We start from the raw sequence: 21992 nt of genomic DNA, 5'->3' as shown, positions 1-21992 counted from the left end.
ACAGGGGAGGTAAAGCACAATGGCTAATGCCTGCCCTTTGGTGTCAGGACAGCCTGCAGTCCCCACTTCCCACTGGTGCCCTTATGCAGGTTACCCAAACCTACCTACAAGAGCAATGCCTCCCCGTAGGGGCTCTTTAAAAATCAAATGTGTGTAAAGCACTTAGGACTGTGCACAGAACATAGTAAGTGCTCAATAAACAACATCTATTATTACTGGATATGCCGTAATAGTGGCTAGCAGAAAGCAAGCAGACAATAAATGAGCAACTTACTAAACAAAAGGAAAAAAATAGGAATACCTTCAAAACAAACCAACAGTAAATATCTGTCATAAAGAAACTAAAAATCTGAATGCAGTATGACTAAGAAAACAGGAGATATCAATCTTGAAAATTTCTCCCACAAGAAGCTCCTGAACAGAACATTTAGACACCTTGCTGCTCAGCTATGGACTCAATGAGCAGTCACTCACTGACATTTATATGTTCCTGGTGGGATGTTTTAAAGGCTAAGTGTAGAAAATATATCCAAATGTTAATAGTTTTGACAGGCAGGATGACCAGTGGTTTTATGTTTATTCTTTGCACTTTTTATACTTGCCAAACTATGTTCCAGGGGAAAATATTACTTATGTAATCAACATCCGGGAAATTAAAATAAAAAAATATATATACGTATGGGGAGAGGGAAAAATCCATGTTTTTTTAATTAAATGCTTAGACAAATGAACATAAAGTAATAACAAGAGAGGAACAGAAATGCTACATTCCCGCTCTTCTTCAGTGTTTCTCCACAAGGAGAATGTGCTTCACAATCAAAGGGTAAAATAAAATACAAAGAGATCACAGTAAAGCGATCATTTCAGAGGCTCAGGCCACTTTCACCAGAGAACCACATTATCTTGATGGAAAGAGTAAAGTCTCTCAAGAAACATCTATAGAAATTAGAGATCTAAAGAAGGTGGATTTCTATCAGAATGAGTCAGTGACATCCAAAGAATGTTGATGAATGAATCCACGTGGAAACAGAGGGAAGAGTCCGGAGCCCTGACAAAGTCCATACACTCTGCCCTGTCCTGTGCAATATTTAACACCCTGCTCTAGAATACAAGAAGACATACTGTGCCTCAGACCGGGGAGGCGAAGCTAATGTGCTAGAAGACAGAATAGACACTCACAACTCATCAAAACTGGCACAACCTCATTATTAAATATGGAAAAGATGTCACTGTACAAAAAAAGACAACTCATCAGTATTCCCACATGCCACACACATAATGATGCTTACGATTTTTTTAAATTTAAGTTTATTGGGGTGACAATGGTTAGTGAAGTTACATAGATGTCAGGTGTACAATTCTGTAATACATGATCTATATATCACGTTGTATGTTCACCACCCAGTCAGTTCTCTTCCCATCACCATATACTGGATCCCCTTGGCCCTCATCTACCACCCCCCTCCCATGCTCACAATTTTAAATATCTTTGCTCTCAGTCCCTTTCTATGTCCCTGGAAGATTGCTTTGGGGGCAGGGTAAGGATTGTGTCTTGTTTTTCTGTTGCATATAAATAAATCTAATCTTGTCAATCTTTAGGGGAGTGAAATGCACATGGACTTTGGAGTTAGACCCAGAGTCGCATCCTGGCTCTGGCATGGCTCGCGTAGGTGACACGCTGATCCTCAGCTTTCCCGTCTATACAGCAGTCCTCATGGAGCTGGATGAGATAATGTGCCTGATACAAAGGCACAATCATTACCTGGACTCAGGACTCACTTCACAGTACATGATAAACATTGTCCACGCTACTGCTCTTCAATAACTTCCTTGAAATGGCTCCATAGGAGTTAATCTAGTCCCTGCGCCTGGAACTCATTCTATTTACTAGGCCCCTATTTCACCAGAGGCACCACCCTGGGTACCGGAGATGCAGAGTAAACCAGGACGACGGAGCCCCTGCTCTCATTCTAGACCTGAACACACACACAGGTGAATATTAGAGGTGAGACAGTGTGAAGACAAACACAGATTTAAAATAAGAGGCTTCATTCAATTATCCCTGTTGAAAATAAGGGAAGCGGTTTTCCTCTCTTTTCTTTGTTCATTTACATTGAAAACTCACCACTGTAAGTACTTTTTCCTTTCTTTGAAACATACATAAGTCCTTTTGAAGACGACAATGACAATTTGTAAGCTTAATGACCTAGGAATGTCTTGCTCAAGGACTTGGAGGCCGTCTCTTTGGAATGTAAACATCAAGGGAAACTGCACCTGCATCTCCCAGTTTCTATGGGAGGAGGAGCCCAGCTGCCGGGGGTTCTTTACTCCAAGTTGCAAAACAACCTCCTGTCACGAAGACAGAAGGAGTTTGTTTTTCCTCTGATTAAAGCCAACTGGCTAACACAGATGGTCACTCCAATTACCAGGTAAATGAACTATGGGTGACAAGTGGTACCAAGTCCTCTCACCTGAGGACTAGCTATGGTTCACCTTGGAAACAGCGACACGCTGGGTTGTAGCCGCATAGCCACATAAAAGGGAGCTTTCCTTCTGTCCTTGCGATCTCTTAGCGGACGGCCCGTGATGCATATCACATTCTAGGTACCGCTTGTTCAATAATAGAAGTGTTTTCTGTCTCTATTACCTTTGTGAAGAGGGTTTCTGGGTTGGGACATTTTGTCTACATTTCCCCAACAATACTGCCTGCAGGGCTACTTTCTATGGGGTGATCAGGAAGGCCTTTTTAAGAAGGTGCCCACTAAATTGGGTTTGATTAAGAAGGAACCAGCAAGGACAAATCAGGAAAGAGCATACTGGCAGAGCTCGCTGGGGCGGCAGCACAGTGGCAAAGGGAGAGCAGGGATGCCCAGAAGTCCAAGTGCAGGCAGAGATGACACCACAGGGCCCCACATGCCAGGTCGGGAGCCTGGATTGTACTCTAATAACAACGGGAAGCCAGAGCCGCTGGGGTGTGCACAAAGGCCTTAAGGACTTAAGTTTAGAATTGAGTTTCAGAAGAATCCTTCTGGCTGCTGCATGAAGAATGTATTTTGGAAGACGATGGTAAAAGCAGAGAGACAGGTCAGGAGACCCTGCAGTAGTCCAGGCAGAGATGGTAGGTAGTGACCAGAACGAGCAGAGACAGAACAGACCAGCTCAGGATGTGTTTCAAAGGAGGAGTTTCAGGACTTGAGGGACAGCACGTCGAAGTGAGGGAAAGATTATTTTAGTTGCCTCTTTGCCACACTTAGAAAGTATCTGAAGACGAAGACGGATATCCAGAACATAGGAGGTCTAGAAATATTCTATATAAGGAGCGGTTAAAGGAATGTTTAGCCTGGAGACAATCAGCTATAAGTAAACACAAGCACTGTCCTCACCTATTTGAAGGGCTCCAATAACACGATCAACAGCAGCAGCTACCCCATTGTTAACGTTAGTTACTAGTGCATTTATTTGTTTCCCCACTAACCTGTAAGCTCCTAGAGGGCAAAAATCGCCTCTTATTTTTGAATTCCCATCTCCTCCACTGTGGACATGGATGGTAAGAGGCATCCAGGCTGCAGGCTCTGCCATCTAGTCTTACTTTTTGCTGAGACGTCACTCTGACCCGTATGGCAGGCTCTCTTCTCAATCCAGACCTTCCCTATTTGGGGGACTGCTGCCAGCCCATCCTGGCACTTGCCTCAGAGGGCAGAGGCAAACCCCAAGGTTCCTCCTTTATGGCAAGTGTAAGAACCAGATTTCTCCTCACAAGGCAGGCAGGTGTTCTGGGCGGGGTTGGGTTTTCTCTTTGCTAGTTCCTTTGTTTTTGAGGTATTATTACACTAGTATTCAGAAAGACATAAACATGAGTTCCAGCAATATCCCAGGACCAAAATTCAGCATCATGAACATTTCTAAACCCTCCTGCCCATGCAGCTGTCACCATACCCAGCAGATGGCTGAAGGCAGCACAGGTTTTAGCATCCTCGTCTCCTCTGGACTGCCTGGGCACCTCTATCTCAATGCCCAGGGGGGCCCTGAGGGGCCATGGATTACTCTGACTGCAGACCTTCCTCCCTCACTGCCACTCAATCAAAAATATTTAAACAGAAATCATTTGTGACAATTTAGAAATTACTCTAGAAGGGGAACACAGAGTTTGTTTGCTTGTTTTTTTTTCACTTTCCCACATTTTATTACAGAAAAAGCAATGATGATAAACCTCTAGAATATAGTCAATTTTCTGGGATTCTTCCCTCGAAAATGTGACATTTGATTTCCAAACACATGCCAGAGTATCCATGGTTCCCAATTGCACTAAGTAGGTGAAAGGCTAAAATCCTAAAATATTCACCTTCCAACTTTCCCCCGTCTGCGTCTGTCTTTGGAACGACAATTTCCAATGGCTTAATTTTTGTCTGTAGCTCTCTGAGCTCTTCTATACGCAGCCATCGCAGAATTTGAGCAGCTTCATTAAGAACTGCATCTCCTGTGTCAAAACCAAGAATGGGCTTGTCTAAAGCAACAGGCAAGCCCTCTGTTGCTTGCTTTGCTTCAGCAACTGCATCCTGTGTCAGGCGCTCCTGGACCAAAACGCGAATTGCTGTAAGCATTACCAGGTAATCGTCATGATGCTGAACCTGAAGAAGGTCAGCCAAAGCCATTACACTGGCCTCAAAATCAGGATTATTTACATCCAATTGACATCCAGATCAACGGCTCTGCATTGTTAGCTGCACTGTCAGCATTTTTTGTATCATCAGGTACAAAGTCCTGGCAGTTTTCAGCATTATCTCCATACTGAAGTCTAACAGCGAAACCAAGAAGCCAGTCAATTGCTTCTTGTCGATCTGGAAGCTTGAAAGGACAATTCGCATCTCTGAGATACTTTTCAAAGAATTTGGGCCAATCCCTGCTGTGGATGTTTCTTAAATTACCTCTGTCTTCTATCTTGTAGTGTCTGACTTTCTGATCTTCAAGCCAAACAATAAAGTTCCTGAATTGTTTCATCTTCGTAGTGGAAGCAAGCAGCACTGTGGTATTCGAGGCCCGTCAGCTTGTGTTGGAACATAGTCCCCACTTCTCGCTCTAGTCCCCGGGGCTTAGGAAACGTGAGGAGGCGCAGGGGGTGCAAGTACCAGCGATGCGGCAAGAGCAAAGCGGGGCACAGAGTTTTAAAATGGGAAGGACAGCTACCAAAAAGAACTACTGAACAACTTAGAGATCTCCAGAACGATTCAGGAATGCAGGAACTGCATTGTGGCAGGCAGAAGAGTGCCCCCCACCCCAAAGATGTGTGTGTCCTAATCCCTGGAGCCTGTGGGTATGTGCCCTTCCATAGCAAAAGGAACTGTGCAGAAGTGATTAGCTTAAGGACCTTGGCATGGAGCGATTATCCTGGATTCTTTGAGTGGGCCCAGTGTAACCAAAAAGGTCCTTCACAGTAGAAGACAGACGGGGAAGAGGCCAGAGGGATGTGTCCCGAGGGCTTGGCCCAATGTGCTGGCTTTGAAGGTGGAGGAAGGGCCGTGGACCAGGAATGTGGGAGCCTGGAGAAGCTGTAAAAGACCTGGTGATGGTTCTCCCCTAACATCTCCAGAAAGGCAAACAGCCCTGCCATCACCTTGATGTCTGTCCAGTGAGACCGGTATTGGGCTCCTAATCTACAGACTGAAAAACAAGAAATTTGTGCTATTCTAAGCCACTAAGTGTGTGGTAATTTGTTATAGCAGCAATAGGAAACTACTGCAATTAGTCAAAGTGTATTACATGAAACTCAGAACCTGGCCTGCCTATCAAGAAAGATACAAAAGTCAGTAAGCAGACGACAGGCAATATTTATATCCTTCTTCATTTTTTTCTGTATTTTCCTTAAAGAACATCGTTAACTTCAGAATCAAAACACAAAAAATTAATAGTAGAAACAACTGCCATTAATGCACATCTTATTTTTAAAAGGACAATAATATTTATGCTCTTAGAGCTCAGAAAATACAGGTGTATAATATTTCAATGGATACAACCTGAGCAATCCAATGACAAAAAGTAACACAAAACTGGAAGAAAATCTGGATCAAATAAGCTATGCAGACATTTTCTACATACAATGCTCCCACAACGTCCTTAATTCCAACATCTTAACATCATAAAACAACTCCTACTTAAATATAACTTCCCCAAGAGTCTCAATCTAGAAAAGTTTTTCTCCTTTTAATGGAGCAACAGCCATAGCTATTCCAGCCCTGACAAAGACACCCACGGCTGCACAGTAGAGACCAAAGCAGGTTGAAACAAGAGACCTGGGCGTGTAAAGCTTAATCTCACAAAGTGGTATCTTAAAAACACTTCACAGCTCTGTGCAAACAAAAACCGAATTTATTAAATTACCTCATTAGCAAAAAAAAACAAAAAAAAACATGGACAAAAATGGAATACGACATTGAGCTTTCCTTGGTGTAATTTCTCTAAAGAAATGCAGGCTGCACACAAGTTCAACGAATACACTGAGCAGACAGATGCTCACCCAGACCCCAGACCTGAGGACCACTAACAACTCCCGAACATACTCAAGGTCATAGATGATGTCTGCAGGAGGTCACACGGACTGAACTGCCAACGTCCACTAGCGGCAGATCTTCACGGGTCATATCCTACCCTGTGGTACAGGTTAGGCACAACCTTAGGCGACCGGTTCTTAATAGCCCCTTTGTCTGACTTCTGTCTCTCCCTACTCCAATACCACCCTTCCAGCTCGTACCTTCAACAGCTCCCCGCTCCAATGAACAGTCTATGCACACTCCCAGCTGGCAACGAAAGTTCTCCCCAACTTCCCCTGAACACCCAGGCCCCAGATACAACATTCACTTCTCCCTCCCTGGCCTTCTCCATGGTCTTCACCCATCTGAAACATTGCATTCAACCTACCTCATCTCCCCTATAAAAATTCAACCCATCCTTCCAAGATCATGTCAACTGTCTCCTGCTTCTCCAAGCTTTTCCAGCCAGAGCCCCGCCATGTGATGCGATCTCTCCCATCACACCTCTCAGTAGCCCACCAAGAACTCTAGTTCTCTCAAGAGAATTATCATTTTTATATCTTATTTTGGTGTTACTTGTATACTTCTCTTCTGCTCAATGAAAACAGGACTGTGTCCCCCTCATCACTGTATTCACTGTACCCTATACGTTCCAGAAACTTAACCACCACTTAGTGGACCTAAAAGAGATTTAATGAGATGAGAAGGAAAGAAATGACAGAGAGAGGACCACTAGAACTCAGGCTTCCTAATACAGGGCTTAACTACATTGTGATACTTGTCAGATCATCAGTACCAGGCACGTTCAAAAGGCCCTCAGAAGCTGAGCCTCTTGTGAGAAAAACAAGTGAAGATTTGAACCCAGAGCCTGTAAAAGTTGTCACACATCAGCTAAGGGAGAACCAGCTCTGGTGGGTGCCATTCACCAAATACTAACATTTAACAGTCATTAAGCATTTACCACCTGCCGGGTGCTGGTCTGTGTTATCTCATCTAATCCTCATCACAGCATATTAGGTCGACAGTATTAACTATCCCCATTATATGGACTGAGAAATTGAGACACAGAAAAGTCAAACTCCCAGTGCAGAATAAAGCTTTGATACTATGATAAAAAAGAAAAGAAAAGAAAAGAAAAGAAAAATAACATTGAATGATTTTTTTTCAGAATTTTACGAGAAACTAACAGGTTGTTTTTAGTGGGGTGTAGAGCCTGTCATTGTAAAAGGTCATTAAGTTCAAAACCGGACAGAGCCAGGTTACTCCCATTTACAAAAAGGATCCAACGGGGCCCTACCCATCACTTTGAGATGTGGACCATAGGGAGACAACAAAGATAACTTACGCAGACTTTGATAAGAGCTCCTGACAGCACTTTAACCCAAGACTATTAAAAGACAGAGACCACAAAGTGAATTTAGACTGCCAAGGTAAGGAAAGGCCAACCAAGAAAAAAATAAGATGCCCTCACAAGTTGCAGATGAGAATCAAACATAACAGTGGGTGTAGGTAAGGCATTTAGGTCAAAATAAAGCTACAATAATAGCATTACAAGCTGCCTAATTAAGCAATTTTGAAAAAGCATACAGCTTTCGTTATCTGACACCTCTGGGAATAGTCTTTCTGGAGAAACAAAATTCCCTGACAACTAAAGATTAGGCTTTAAGTATTAGTGGTAGTTTTTTGTGTTAAAACCATGTTTTAATTGCCTTTCTCAAAGGTACTGCCTCTTAGAGAACTGAACATAAGTTAACATTCCTAAGTGACTCAGAGCTATCGAGAAACAAAGGTGATTGTGACACGAGGCACAACACGTTGCTGTCGCAGGTGGCATAGCACCTGCTACTCCTACAAGCAGCCCTGGAGGGGGGTTTCACCACAGATGCTCTTTTGGTTCCCATTTCAGCACAGGCAGCACTACACACGCTTTACACACAATTGATAAGCCACCATTCTTTTTTTCTTTTTTTTAAGATTTTATTGAGGAAGGGGAACAGGACTTTATTGGGGAACAGTGTGTACTTCCGGGACTTTTTCCCAAGTCAAGTTGTTGTCTTTTCAGTCTTAGTTGTGGAGGGCGCAGCTCAGCTCCAGGTCCAGTTGCCGTTTTCTAGTTGCAGGGGGCACAGCCCACCATCCCTTGGGGGAGTCGAACTGGCAACCTTGTGGTTGAGAGGACGCGCTCTAACCAACTGAGCCACCCAGGAGCTCAGCAGCAGCTCAGCTCAAGGTGCCGTGTTCAATCTTAGTCGCAGGAGGCACTGCCCACCATCCCTTGCGGGACTCGAGGAATTGAACTGGCAACCTTGTGGTTGAGAGCCCACTGGCCCATGTGGGAATCAAACCGGCAGCCTTCAGAGTTAGGAGCATGGAGCTCTAACCGCCTGAGCCACCGGGCCGGCCCGATGAGCCACCATTCTTGAGCGCTGCTCATGTGCATGGCAGAGCATAGTATGTACAATGCTCTGTGATTCCTGGCACATCATTTCAACAGGAAATACTCCAGTGATCAGGGGAGCTGCACAGAGTCAGGAGATTCTAATGTTTAGTCCAGCTCTGCCACTTCTTAACTAAGTGACCCTAAATAAGTGACTAAACCTACCTGAACATCTCTGCCTTTGCATTTCCTTCTGTCAAATGTGGACAAAACACAGTGTGCATGTATATACAGAAACATGGAATCTTGCTTGCGCTTTAAAACTATGGCAATATAGCAAATCATTGCCCTCAAGCCTCAGTTTTCACACGTATAAAAGGATGAGCAGACGCTTTTTTGCAATGTCTGCTCCAGCAATAAAATTCTGTGACCCAAGTACTTCCACCCGTAGCCATGAGGGAATAACAAGACCTGGATTTAACTTCCTGCCATAAAACAACTAGAAAAATGGACAAATACATGAAACCACTGGTTTCATACAATGGACATGGAGCAAAGGACAGGGATACCTGAGAGAGGAAACAAAGTGAGCTCTGCGACTGCCCTCATTGTCTGCCAGAAGGTACATCCCGGGCCACAAAACAAGGAAGGGCATCCCAAGGTGGTCATGCTGGTCTCACTAAGTTGAGGAAACAGACATGGGAGTGTAGAAGTCTGACAGAGCTGGAAATTCTGAAGAGGAAAGAGCTCAGCAGAAAAAAAAGCTCCAGAAATCTGCAACAGAATTCCTGAGTCTTCGACGTATACCAAGACACACCGGTACAGGGTGACATTCCATAAAGTGGGGCCAAGAACAACCAGGGAATTGTGAGATTAATGGTTCCCAGAGTTTACACAGATCTGCAAGGAGTCTGAGTTACTCCCAGCCAGAGTGGAAAGCCCTCAAAGCATTCAGTAGAGATCTCAGAAAAGCCACACCTTAGTAGTGGAGCTAAACTATCCCTGGAACAAAAGGTATTTTAGACCTGCCCTAACAACGTTTAAAAATGAGCTTTGCAACAATGCAGAAAAATCATTTGAAAAAATTCAACACCCTTCATAATAAAAACACTCAAAGTAAGAATAGAAGGGCACTTCCTCAACCTAATAAAGATCATCTAGAAAAACCCACAACTTATATCATACTCAATGGTAAAAACTGAAAGCTGCCTCCCTAAGGTCAGGAACAAGGCAAGGATGTCCAGTCTCACCACTTATATTCAACATTGTACTGCAGGTTCTAACTCAAACAATTAGGCAAGAAAGTTAAATAAAAGGCATCCAGATTAGAAAGGAAAAAATAAAACTATACTGGCAGATAATATAATATTGTATATACAAAAACCTAAGGAATCCACTAAAGAAATATTAGAATAAACAAGTTCAGGAAAGTTGCAGGATACAAGATCAATATACAAGAATCAATTATAATTCTAATTTCAGTTTACAAGATGAGAAGATTTCTGGAGATGGATGGTGGTAATGGTAATAAAACATTAGGAAAATATTTAATAACTCTGAACTGTATGCTTAAAAAGGTTAAAATGGCAAGTTTTGTGTTATGTGCACTGTACCACAAAAAAAAATTGGGGGAAAAACCAATTGTATTTCTATACAGTAGCAATGAACAAACTGAAAATGATATTAAGAAAACTATTCCATGATGAATTTTATGTTACATAAATTTATCTCAAAAAGAATTCCATTTACAATAGCACCGAAAAAACTAAAATATTTAGTAATAAACTTAACAAAATAAGTGCAAAACTTATTCTCTAAAAACTACAAAAATCATTGAGAGAAAATAAAGAAAACCTAGATAAAAAGATATCCCATGTTCATGAATAAGAAAGAATACTTAATATTGTTAAGACTGCAATATATTCCAAATTGACCTACAAATTCAACACAACCCCCATCAAAATCCAAGGTAACTTCTTTGCATAAATTTACATGCTAACCCTAAAATTCGCATAGATATTCAAGGGACCCAGAATAGCCAAAACAATGCTGAAAAAGAACAGAGTTGGAGGACTCACTCTTTCCAATTTCAAAACTTACTACAAAGCAAGCTACAGTAATCAAGACAGCGTATCAGGATAAGGGTAGACCAATGGAATAGAAGTGACAGTCCAAAAATAAACTCTCATATTTACAGTCAACTGATGTTTAACAAGGGTACCAGGAACATTCAATGGGGAAAGAATAGTTTTTCCAAGAATGGTACAGAAACAACTGGATATCCACATGCAAAAGAATGAAGTTGTATCCCTACCTCACACCATATACAAAATTAATTCAAAATGGATGAAAAACTTAAATATAAGAGCTAAACTATAAAATTTCTAACAGAAAGCCAGATGTAAATCTTTGTGACCTTGGGATTAGGCAATGGTTTCTTAGACATGACAACAAAAGTATAAGCAACAAAAAATAAAATCGACATCATCAAAACTAAAAATTATTCTTCAAAGAATGCTATGAAAAAGTGAAGACACCCCACAGAATGGGAGAAATATTTGCAAATAATATATCTGATAAGAGAATTGTACATAAAATATATTGATCAAGATGAACTGGGACTTTAAGGAAACTGATAACACCAGGGGATCTATGGGAAGAACTGGGTTCATGGAAGTTTATGAGACCACCTAGTTGAACTCTATGGGCCTAATTTTTCATAAAACTCTATGGTTCTAACTTTCTGCCTTCCTGCCTTCGATACCCTCCATCTTAGCACACAAGCCAGAATGTGCACATGGCTTACTGGGTCTGCAAATGCTAGTGCTGGGTTGCAGCCCTTTTTCCTTTCTCTTTTTCCTGAATAAATCCTTTTTGGTGACAAAATACCTAGTTGGTATTATTGTTCAGTCGACAAAACTATTACAACTTATTAATAGAAAGACAACCCAATTTTAAAATGGGCAAAAGACCTGAATAGATATTTCTCCAAAGAAGATATAGATGGCCAATAAACACATAAAAAAGAGTGGTTATTCTAGGATATACAGGATGGCTCAACATCATTATCCATCAGGCAAATGCAGATCTAAAGAACAATGAAATACTACTTCACACCCACTTGAAAACATTATGCTATGTGAAAGAAGTCAGTCACAAAGGACCACATATTGTATGATTTCATTGATAGGAAATGTCAAGAATAGGCAAATCTACAGAGACATAAGTAAATTAGTGGTTACCTAGGGATAGGGATTCGGAGGGATGGCTGGGGGGCCGGGGAGTAACAACTCTAGGGATGCAGGGTTTCTTTGGGGGGTAATAAAAATGCTCTAAAATCGATGGTAGTGCTGGATGTGCAATTTTGTGACTATATTACAACAGTGAATTATACATTTTAAATGGGTGAATTTTATGATATGTGAGTTAAAGGTGTGAGTTTTGATCACACCTTTGTGATCAAAAGATATGGTGAATGTTTAAATTTAAAAAATTTGTTACAGTAAAAGATACATTGCCATTAATCTCCCTCTAAATACTCCCCCTTGCTCCAAGCACACTTATCCCATCGTTCATGCCTCTTTCTAAAGCAGTTCTAGAAGTCCTCTTTTGTGAGTGTCTTTAGTTGTGCTGTTGTGGCTGCCTCAATGCCCTGAATCGATTCAAAACATTTACCTTTCGTGGTCATTTTGACTTTTGGGGAAGAGCCAGAAGTCACATGGTGCCAGATCCGGTGAATAAGGTGGATGAGGACACACTGTAATGTTTTTATTTGACAGAAATTGCTGTATCAGAAGCGATGTGTGACATGAAGCGTTGTCATGATGAAAGATGAAGACACTCATGAAAGAGGACTTCCAGAACTGCTTCAGAAAGTGGCAAGAACGATGGGATAAATGTGTTTGAAGTGAGGGGGAGTATTCTGAGGGGGATTAATGGCAATGTGTCTTTTACTGTAATAAATTCTTTAAAATTTAAACATTTACCGTATTTTTCGATCACATCTCGTATCTTAAATAAAGCTCTTTAAAAAAAAAAAAAAAACTAGCCTCATAAGATCAAATTGAACCACAGGTAACTTAACTGCCAACCAGAACAAAGTCCAACATTCCCTAAAGGAAGACAAAATCTAAACACTCAGCAATATAAAATCTCCAACCAAAGATTACCAGAGAAGCCAAGAAGCAGGAAAATGCAACACAAAACCAAGACAAAAATCCATCAATAGATGTCGTGCAGAAAAAAGTTCACATGGCAAGCCTGAGGCTGCTATCTTTAGAAGGCCCAGCTTACACGGACCGTCCTTGGAGAGAGTCTGGGAACTTGGCACTTTAACTGCTCCCTCCATTCTCTAATTTATAAGGGTAGTTCACCATGCCTCAACTATACAAACAACGTGATTTATGCTGAACACTAACTTGCATCTGGGAGTCTGGAATTTCAATAGCTGCTAGGCATAGGGTACCTACACAACCACCCACCAATAAAATCCTTGAGCACTAAGTTTCTAATTGGCTTCCCTGGGCAGAAATATTGTAGACGTTAATGCATTTTTTTGTTGCTAAGGAAAAGAGCACACCTGATGGAAAAGAGCACAAAGAAGCCAGTGCATGGGTTTCTCCAGACTGTCTTTTTCCCTTGCTGATCCTACCAAGTATTCTTTCACTGTAATAAACTTTAACCACAAGTAACTATATGCTAAGTCCCATGCATCCTTCCAGTGAATCGCTGAATGTGTGGGTGATCTTGGAGACCCCTGAAAAAGAACCAGAACCAGAAAACAACAGAGATGATGGAATTAGCAGGCAAGGACATTAAACCAGCCATTAAAACTATGTTCAGATGTTTTAAGGAAAACATGAATACAGTGAGAAGAGAAATGAAAGATATAAAAACAAAATCAAATGGAATTTCTGGCAATGAAAAATACAGTATCTCAAATAAATTTTTTAAAAAGCACTGGCTTGGATTACCAACAAATTAGAGACTGCAGAAGAAAAGGTTGGTGAACTTTAAAACATGGCTACAGAAACTAGATAAAATGAAGCACAGAGAAAAAAGGATGGGGAGAAAATGATTAGAAATATAACACATGGGAGAACATGTAACATACATGTAATCAGCCTCCAGGGGAAAAAAGGGGGAGAGGAACAGATAAAAATGTTCTAAGAAATAATGGCAGAAAATTTTCCAAATTTAATAAAACTATATGCCCAAAGATCCAAAAATCTCAATGAACTCCATGTAGGATAAATAAAAAGAAAACCACACCAAGGCATATCATAATTAAATTCTCAAAAGCCAATAATAAAAAGGAGACAATCTTAGAAATATCAGAGGAGGGGAAAAACACAACAGATACAAAGAAACATGGATAAGATTGACCATGGTCTTCTAGTTAGAAGCTATGAAAACCCCAAAGAAAATGAAATGATACCTTTTAAGTGCTAAAATAAAAACCTAGACTTCTATAATCAGCAAAAACGAAACTGAAAAAAAAATCACACTTGCAGATTTGCACTATAAGAAATGTTAAATGATACCAGGTATAAACATGAATCTACATAAAGAAATAAAGGAAACTGGAAACTGTGAATATGTGAATGTTTTTCATATTTTTATGATTATCTTGTAAATATTAGGTTGGTGCAAAAATTGCAGTTTTTCCAATTATTTTTAACCTTTTAAACCGCAATTACTTTTATACCAACCTACTATAACAATGTACGTGTATTGTGGAGTTTATAACACAGAGAAGTAAAAAAATCTATGACAACAACCACACAAAAGATGGGGTAAAATGGAATTATAATTGTAAAGTTACTACAAGTAAAGTGACACAATGTTATTTGAAGGCAGACTATGATAAAGAGATGCCTATTTTAACCCTAGAAAAACCACTTTTAGAGTCAATGGAATTGTAGCAGCTACATTCTATGTCAGAGGGGTAGTTGATTGGGGGTGGGGGGTTATCATTTTGTGAGGGGTGTAAATGTCTAACTATTACATTGTTTTGTACACCTGAAACTAAAAACAACAACAACGAAAAGACAAAAGAAAGAGCACTAATAAGCCCATAGTGGAGATAAAACGGAAAACTAAAAAAAATGGTCAATGAATCTAAAAGAAGGCAAGAAAAGTCCGTTTCCTTAGCTGCCAGTAAGGTGCTCCATCCTTCGAGGAAGCTCAGTCTGCATGGGGGTGAAGCCCTCACTTCATCTGGCGACCAGCCCCCGGCTGGGCAGCACTCGCCTGCCCCGTGGCCTCCACCTAGCAGCTCTCCTGCATCTGCTCCGGCCCTCAGCCTGCACTACAATGAGGTGACTGTAACAGAGGCTAAGATCAACGTCCTCATTAAAGCTGCTGGTGTAAAAGTTGAGCCTTTCTGGCCAGGCTTGTTTGCAAAGGCCCTGGCCAATGTCAACATCGGGAGCCTCATCTGCAATGTAGGGGCTGGTGGACCTGCCCCAGCAGCTGGTGCTGCCCCAGCCGAGGAGAAGAAAGTGGAAGCAAAGAAAGAAGAATCTGAGGCGTCTGATGATGACACGGGCTTTGGTCTTTTTGACTAAACCTCTTTTGTAACATGTTCATTAAAAAGCCAAACTCTGCAAAAGAGGAAGAAGAAGAAGAAGAAGAAGAAGAAGAAGAAGAAGAAGAAGGAGGCCAAGAAAAGAAAAAGAGATGCGACAAATAGAAAACAAATCAAGATCGCAGATTTAAATCCAACCATACTAATAATTTCATTACCTGTAAAGGGTCTGAACACTCCAACCACAAGATTTGCAGACCAGAAAAGGAGCATGCTACATGCTGTCTACAAGAAAATCATTTTAAATGTAAAGGCACAGGCTAAAAGTGAAAGGATGGGAAAAGACATGCTAACGTAAACACCATTAACAAGAAAACTAGTGTGGTTATCTATGCTCATGGCAAAGTAGATTTCAGAACAAGGAACATGACTGTTCATCATGATAAAGAGGTTAATTGATGACGACGACATAATTATAAGTGGGTTTGCTCCCAAGCATAAAGTCAAATTACATGAAGCAAAAACTAGCAGAACTCACAGGAGAAATCAATAGATCCACAATTATGCTTGGCAATGTCAACACTCCTCTCTCAGTAATTGAGAGAATAGACGGAAAATCGATCAGGATACTGCAGACCTGAAAACCTACTTGACCATACCGATATCTACAGGAAACTCCACCTCATCAAAGCAGAACACACATTCTTTTCACAACTGGAAAGTTCACCAAGAGATACCTTACATATGCTGTGGCACAAGACAAGGCTCAATAAACTAAAAACAACTGAAATCAACAGAATAAAATTAGAAATCAACAACAGAAAAGTATCTATAAATCTCCCAAATTTTTGAAAACTGAACACACTTTTACATACCTCTAAATCAAAAAAGAAATCATAAGGGAAATAAGAAAAAATATTTTGAATATAATGAAAAGAAAACACATCTTACAAAATTTGTGGGATGTTGCTAAAGCAGCACTTGGAGGAAAATGTATATCTCTAAATGCTTATATTAGAGAAGAAAATCCAAATTCCTATGATCCTATAATTATATAATTGTTATAAGCCCCCCCAAAAGATCTAACAGACTGTTTTCTTAAGTGAGAAAAGACTACTAGAAAAACAATACTGAACATTTATACTAAAAAAAAAACCATTCATACTAAATGTAATTTTCACAAATCTATTTAAAGTGATCTTAAAATATTTCCATCTATATGCTAATCACAATTGATATTTTTATTTTTTATTTTACTTATTAATATTTTAAATTCTTCACCAATCCCCTAAAAGCTATTAAACTAAGACGCTTTTAGAATAAAGTCGAAAATCATTTCTATGACCTGCCTTGGTGATCAAGCCCTGCCCACCTGCCCACCTATTTTGGTGCCCCCCCCCCCCAACTCCCTAAGCTGCAACCACTACAGCCTTTTTTCAGGTCTTCAAATGAGTCAAAAATTTTCCTACTTCTGAGCCTTTGCACAAGCTGTACCCTCTGCTAGGATTATTCTTTTCTACATACTTAATTAGCTAACTTCTATTCATCGTTTAGCTGTGTTTAAAGTCTTCCCTGGTATCTATATAAATAATGACCCCAGGGTGGCCAGTTGGCTCACTTGGTTAGAGCGCAGTACTCATAACACCAAGACTTATAACACCAAGGTGGCTGCTTCCATTCCCACATGGACCAGTGAGCCGCAGCTTCCACAACTAGACTGAAGACAACGACGTGAATTGGAGCTGAGCTTCGCCCTCTACAACTAGACTGAAAACAATTTGACTTGGAGCTGATGGGTCCTGGAAAAACACACTGTTCCCCAATATTCCCCAATTAAAAAAAGAAAAAGAAAAGAAAAATCATGACCCTATTTTCTCTCTCCTCAAACCATTTACCTTTTTTTAATGAACATAAAATTCACTGATACCATTTACTTTTGTTTCATGGCACTTGTTACCATTTTAAATTATATCTACTTATAATTTTTTTGTTTAATGCTCGTTTGTCTGTCTGTCTCTCTTCATGATAAACTACATGACAGCAAGAACAAGTCTCTTTATGCATCCCTCTAATGGGCCCCTCCAAGACCTAGCACAGTACCTGACACATAGCAAGCACTCAAAGACTATATGAATGGATGAATGAATGTCACCGTCTTTTGCTTTCGTAATGGTATATAGCCTTCACTATCCTAAATCCAGGCTTCCAGACCAGCTGTAAACACAGAAACATTCAGGAAAAGAGAATGGCTTCAGCAGCAGAAATAGAGCCTCTCAGAACTCAATACATAAATGCAAGTGAAAACTGAGGATTTTTGCCTCAACGCTGGATTTATGTGTCAATTTATCACATAAATGAAAGTAGCGTTCTGGCTGGCTTGGCAATATTCAAAAGAGACCAAGCTTTTTTCCAAAATGCCAAGTTACAAGAGACAAACAAATACAAAAACAAATAACTATATAAATAAGTCATCAGGAATATAAGATGCATAGATAAACTTCAGCAATTAAAATCAACGATTGGACTAGCTAGCAGCTGGTGAAAGGGACTGGAGGCAATCACATCTCCACTGGGTACAAACTGCAAACACAGACAGCAGAAAAGAGAAATGTGCAGTAAGGAGTCAGAAATAGAACATTTCTGCCCTCTGGGGGAGTAAACAGCTAGTGACGCATCAATTCTGAGACTCCCTATGGGCATGGGTATAAACAATGCAGCCATAATAGCCTTCCTGACGCACACCACGCAGGCCCTGAAACATTCAAGGGCTCTCCCCTATCTCCTCAGTTAAATCCAAACTCTGAGTCTGGATTTATGAGGTCACTTGCTTTCTTCTCCAGTCTCATCTCCACTCTTCCCTTTAGTAAATATACTGTTTCTGGGGCGGCCGGTTAGTTGGTTAGAGCGCTGTGCTCTTAACAACAAGGTCGCCGGTTCGATCCCCACATGGGCCAGTGAGCTGCACCCTCCACAACTACAATAGATTGAAACAACTACTTGACTTGGAGCTGATGGGTCCTGGAAAAACATACTTAAAATAAATAAAAGTTAAAAAAAAAAATCACTAAATAGACTGTTTCTGCTGACCCCTACTCCCTGGTGTTCCTCATCCTCCATGCTTTGACCTTCTTTGACCCTCGCCAACCACTCCCAGCATTTACAAATCACTTTCAAGCCTTTCCTCCTTAAAAATCTCAGGAGAAAGTAACCTCCCAGCAAGTGCCCACATTTTTTCACTCTCTTAAAGCACATTTCCCTTTTTCACTATTACATTTTTCACATACCTGTCAAGAGCCATGGAGACATGGTTTGGGGCCCAAAGAAAAAAATATCTGCGCCTCCCACTCCCACCGCAGCAAAACAGCTAATATGTGCCCAGGGGATTTTTATTGAAAAGCTACATAGTCGACCAAGGGTCTTTCTAGACAGACAGCTGGCCAGCCCTGCACTATTATGGCTGCTGCTTATTTATAAAGTAGTTGAGGACTGGGATCGTGTGCACATCTGGTAAACTGTAGAAAATAAGCTACCCAGAGTAGGCACGGCTGGGAGTCAATATTTAAGCAACAGGACTGCAAGTATGAAAAGTTTCCACAGAGCAGAAAACAAGAACATAGCAGTATCACACACAATCACGTCTGCCTTCTGGGGTTTTGGTTGTTTAATTCATAATTTAATATAGCCAACCATGGTCAAATGTCATCATCCTGGGATCAAAAGAATAAGGCACCTTTTTATGCTTACTGAGTTAGCAGGAAAAATAAATAAAATCCAACACTGGTGTAGCGATAAATGCACAAGGCATCTTGCCGATGCTGTCATAACTAAGTGAAACACACAATTGGGCAGTAAATATCAAAATCCATCTACAATTTAACACAAGGATGTAATTCAGACGACGACAAAATGCTAGGTGTGCAAACATGCTGTTTTACAAGGGAAAAACTAGAAAATTTAAACAGAGAAATGCTTAAGTAAATTATGGTCTATCAATAAAAAATGCCATGCAGCCATTAAAATAATAAATACGAGCCATTTTTGAAAAAGGCAATAAAGTAAGTACAGCTATATATGGTTAAACATAAAAAAGGAGTGCTAAAAAATGAAAGTGCTGATGGGCTACTGTTATCAGCTGAATTGTTTCCCCCCAAAATTCACATATTGAAGTCTTAACCCCCCAGTACCTCAGAATGTGACTGTACTTGGACACAGAGTCTTTAAAGAGGTAATTAAGGTAAAATGAGATCATTAGGGTGGGCCAGTCCGATCAATCTGACTGCTGTTCTTATACCGTGTTTCCCCAAAAATAAGACCTAGCCGGACAAACAGCTCTAATGCATCTTTTGGAGCAAAAATGAATATAAGACCCAGTCTAATATAATATAACATAACATAACACCAGGTCTTATACTAATTTTTGCTCCAAAAGATGCATTAGAGCTGATTGTCAGGCTATGTCTTATTTTCGGGAACATGGTACGAAGAAATTAGAACACAGACAGGCACAGAGGGGAGACTGTGAAGACACAGGGAAAAGACAATCATCTACAAAGAGAGAGGTTTCAACAGAAACCAACACTGCTGATACCTTCATCTTGGATTTCTAACCTCCAGAATTGTGAGAAAATAAATTTCTGTTGTTTCAGCTGTGGTACTTTGTGTTATGGCAGCCCTAGCAAAGGAATACAGTTAATATGGGATGATTATAGGTAAAGATTTTCTTCTTCCAATTTCTTCTTAAAATATTTTAGAGTTGATTTAATAGCAATGGTTCTAGCAACATGATACCCTCTGCTGACACTCATTTTCTTTTTCCTCTCACTCCATAGATGGTTCTTTCTAACATGGCCTCACAAAGGAAAGGGAGCAAAGATAAGAAATTTTCAGCTTCATGATGCTGAAAAAACGCCAGTACCATTATTTTTGCTCCATGGAGATCACGCTAAAGGACAGGCTGGATAACCATGAACTCCAGAAAGCCCACTGCCCTTAGCATCTGGCCACGCATTCCTCCAATTACAGAAACGAGCTACCAGCTCGTCTTCTGTAGTACATCTGTCCACAAGAGAGGGTCCAATCTGTCCCTAAGCTGCAGTACTGTGTAAACATTAGATCGATCGTTAGCTAAAATACCTCGAGATTCTGGCATCCTAATTGAAGAAAAGAGAAAGGCTATTTCAGGACATGGGAAAGGACTCTGACCAAAGCCTCCTGAGGCTGAGAAGAGGACTGGAAGGGTAAAACATGCCTACTCTGCAGTTCGACCCAGAATGACCAATGTCCCAGGGTTTGGGGTCCATCAATACAGCACGGGCCAGACAAGGAGAGGCAGAAACAGGTCACTGATTTCCTGGATAAAGGGGAATATGACCAGGCAGAGCAAGGAGGTGGCTTGGCAGGGGCAGCTCAACAACATTCTGAAAACAGGCAAGAACCAGGAAAGCAAAGCAAGACAGGCAAGCATACAGAAATCAGAGAGAGGGAGTCTAGAAGCCAACCACATACGTATGGAGATTCCAGTGTGGAGACCGGACTCTCTTTCTTCCTATTTTTCTCCTCTCACCTTTCACCCAGAGGGAGAGTGCTGAGGACTGAGCGGAACAGGGTCTAGAGGGTTTCACTGAGAGTGTCCTCAGAACTGAGCTGCAATTCTGGGGGGTGGGCCTCAGGGTTGGGACTCCAGTCTTAGGGGTACCCTAGCATGAAAAGGTTAACGCTCAGATATAGATCAGAGAATAGATGCCCAGGGGTCTTGGGATTGGCTCTCTGAATATAGCAGGAGTCTATTCACCAGACCTGTGATCCAAGAGCAGATGGAGAACTTGAAACAAGTCTGATTTGTTTCTGGTCACTGGAGCAAGCAAATTAGGACTGTTTCTTATGTACCTGGCTTAGCGTGTACCAATTAACAGTACGTGATCATAAAATGTTTTCTGAATGAAAGAACGAATGAAGGAAAAACTAAAACCACTGAATAGCAATAGGCTTGGTTTCACAGTCTAGGATTAGAGATGAGTGGAGTAAATCCGGTTGGCATCAGTTTCCCCAAGACCTGCTCACCCTGCAGATGAATGATAAATCAAGTATGGGAAGCTGCAAAAGCAAGGAAGAACTAGGACACTCTGCCAAAGTGCCTAAAACAGCCTTTCAGCTTCACCCCTCACCAGAGCCACAAAACCACTCCCAACTGCAGCAGGCAAGTCTCCAGTCACCACCGCTCTTCTACTGTCAGACAACATTGTCTTTCCATATGCCAGGAAGCTGTGTGGAAAAAAATAATAATCCCATCCCTTCAGTGCTAACACACTGTAGTAAGCTTCATCACACGCTGGTGAGGGAAGATGACATTTACTGTTCATCTACTCTGTGCCTAGCTCCATGCAAGGTACTTGATGCTTGAATTCATTTAATCCTCAAGAACCACTTCATTTCACAGATATGGAAATGGAGGCTCTGAGAGTTGAAGTTAACTTGTTCAAGACAACGCATACCGTGTTTCCCCGAAAATAAGATCTAACCAGAAAATAAGCCCTAACTTGATTTTTCAGGATGACATCCCCTG

General features: G+C 40.9%; 1 protein-coding gene and 2 pseudogenes across 1 annotated transcript in view; 1 reads left to right on the top strand and 2 right to left on the bottom strand.

The window, feature by feature from the left end:
• The window catches only part of PI4KA (phosphatidylinositol 4-kinase alpha), a 109844-nt gene that overhangs the window by 86754 nt on the left and 1098 nt on the right, over positions 1–21992 (bottom strand). The gene's annotated exons all lie outside the window — the stretch shown is intronic.
• LOC109461450 (RNA transcription, translation and transport factor protein) lies at positions 1966–5059 on the bottom strand (annotated as a pseudogene).
• Positions 15016–15470, top strand: LOC109461451 (large ribosomal subunit protein P1; annotated as a pseudogene).

The sequence above is a fragment of the Rhinolophus sinicus genome, linkage group LG16, assembly GCF_036562045.2.
Source record: "Rhinolophus sinicus isolate RSC01 linkage group LG16, ASM3656204v1, whole genome shotgun sequence".
NCBI lineage: Eukaryota > Metazoa > Chordata > Mammalia > Chiroptera > Rhinolophidae > Rhinolophus > Rhinolophus sinicus.
The sequence above is the reverse complement of the archived record's forward strand: the minus strand, read 5'-3'. Positions and strand labels throughout refer to the sequence as shown.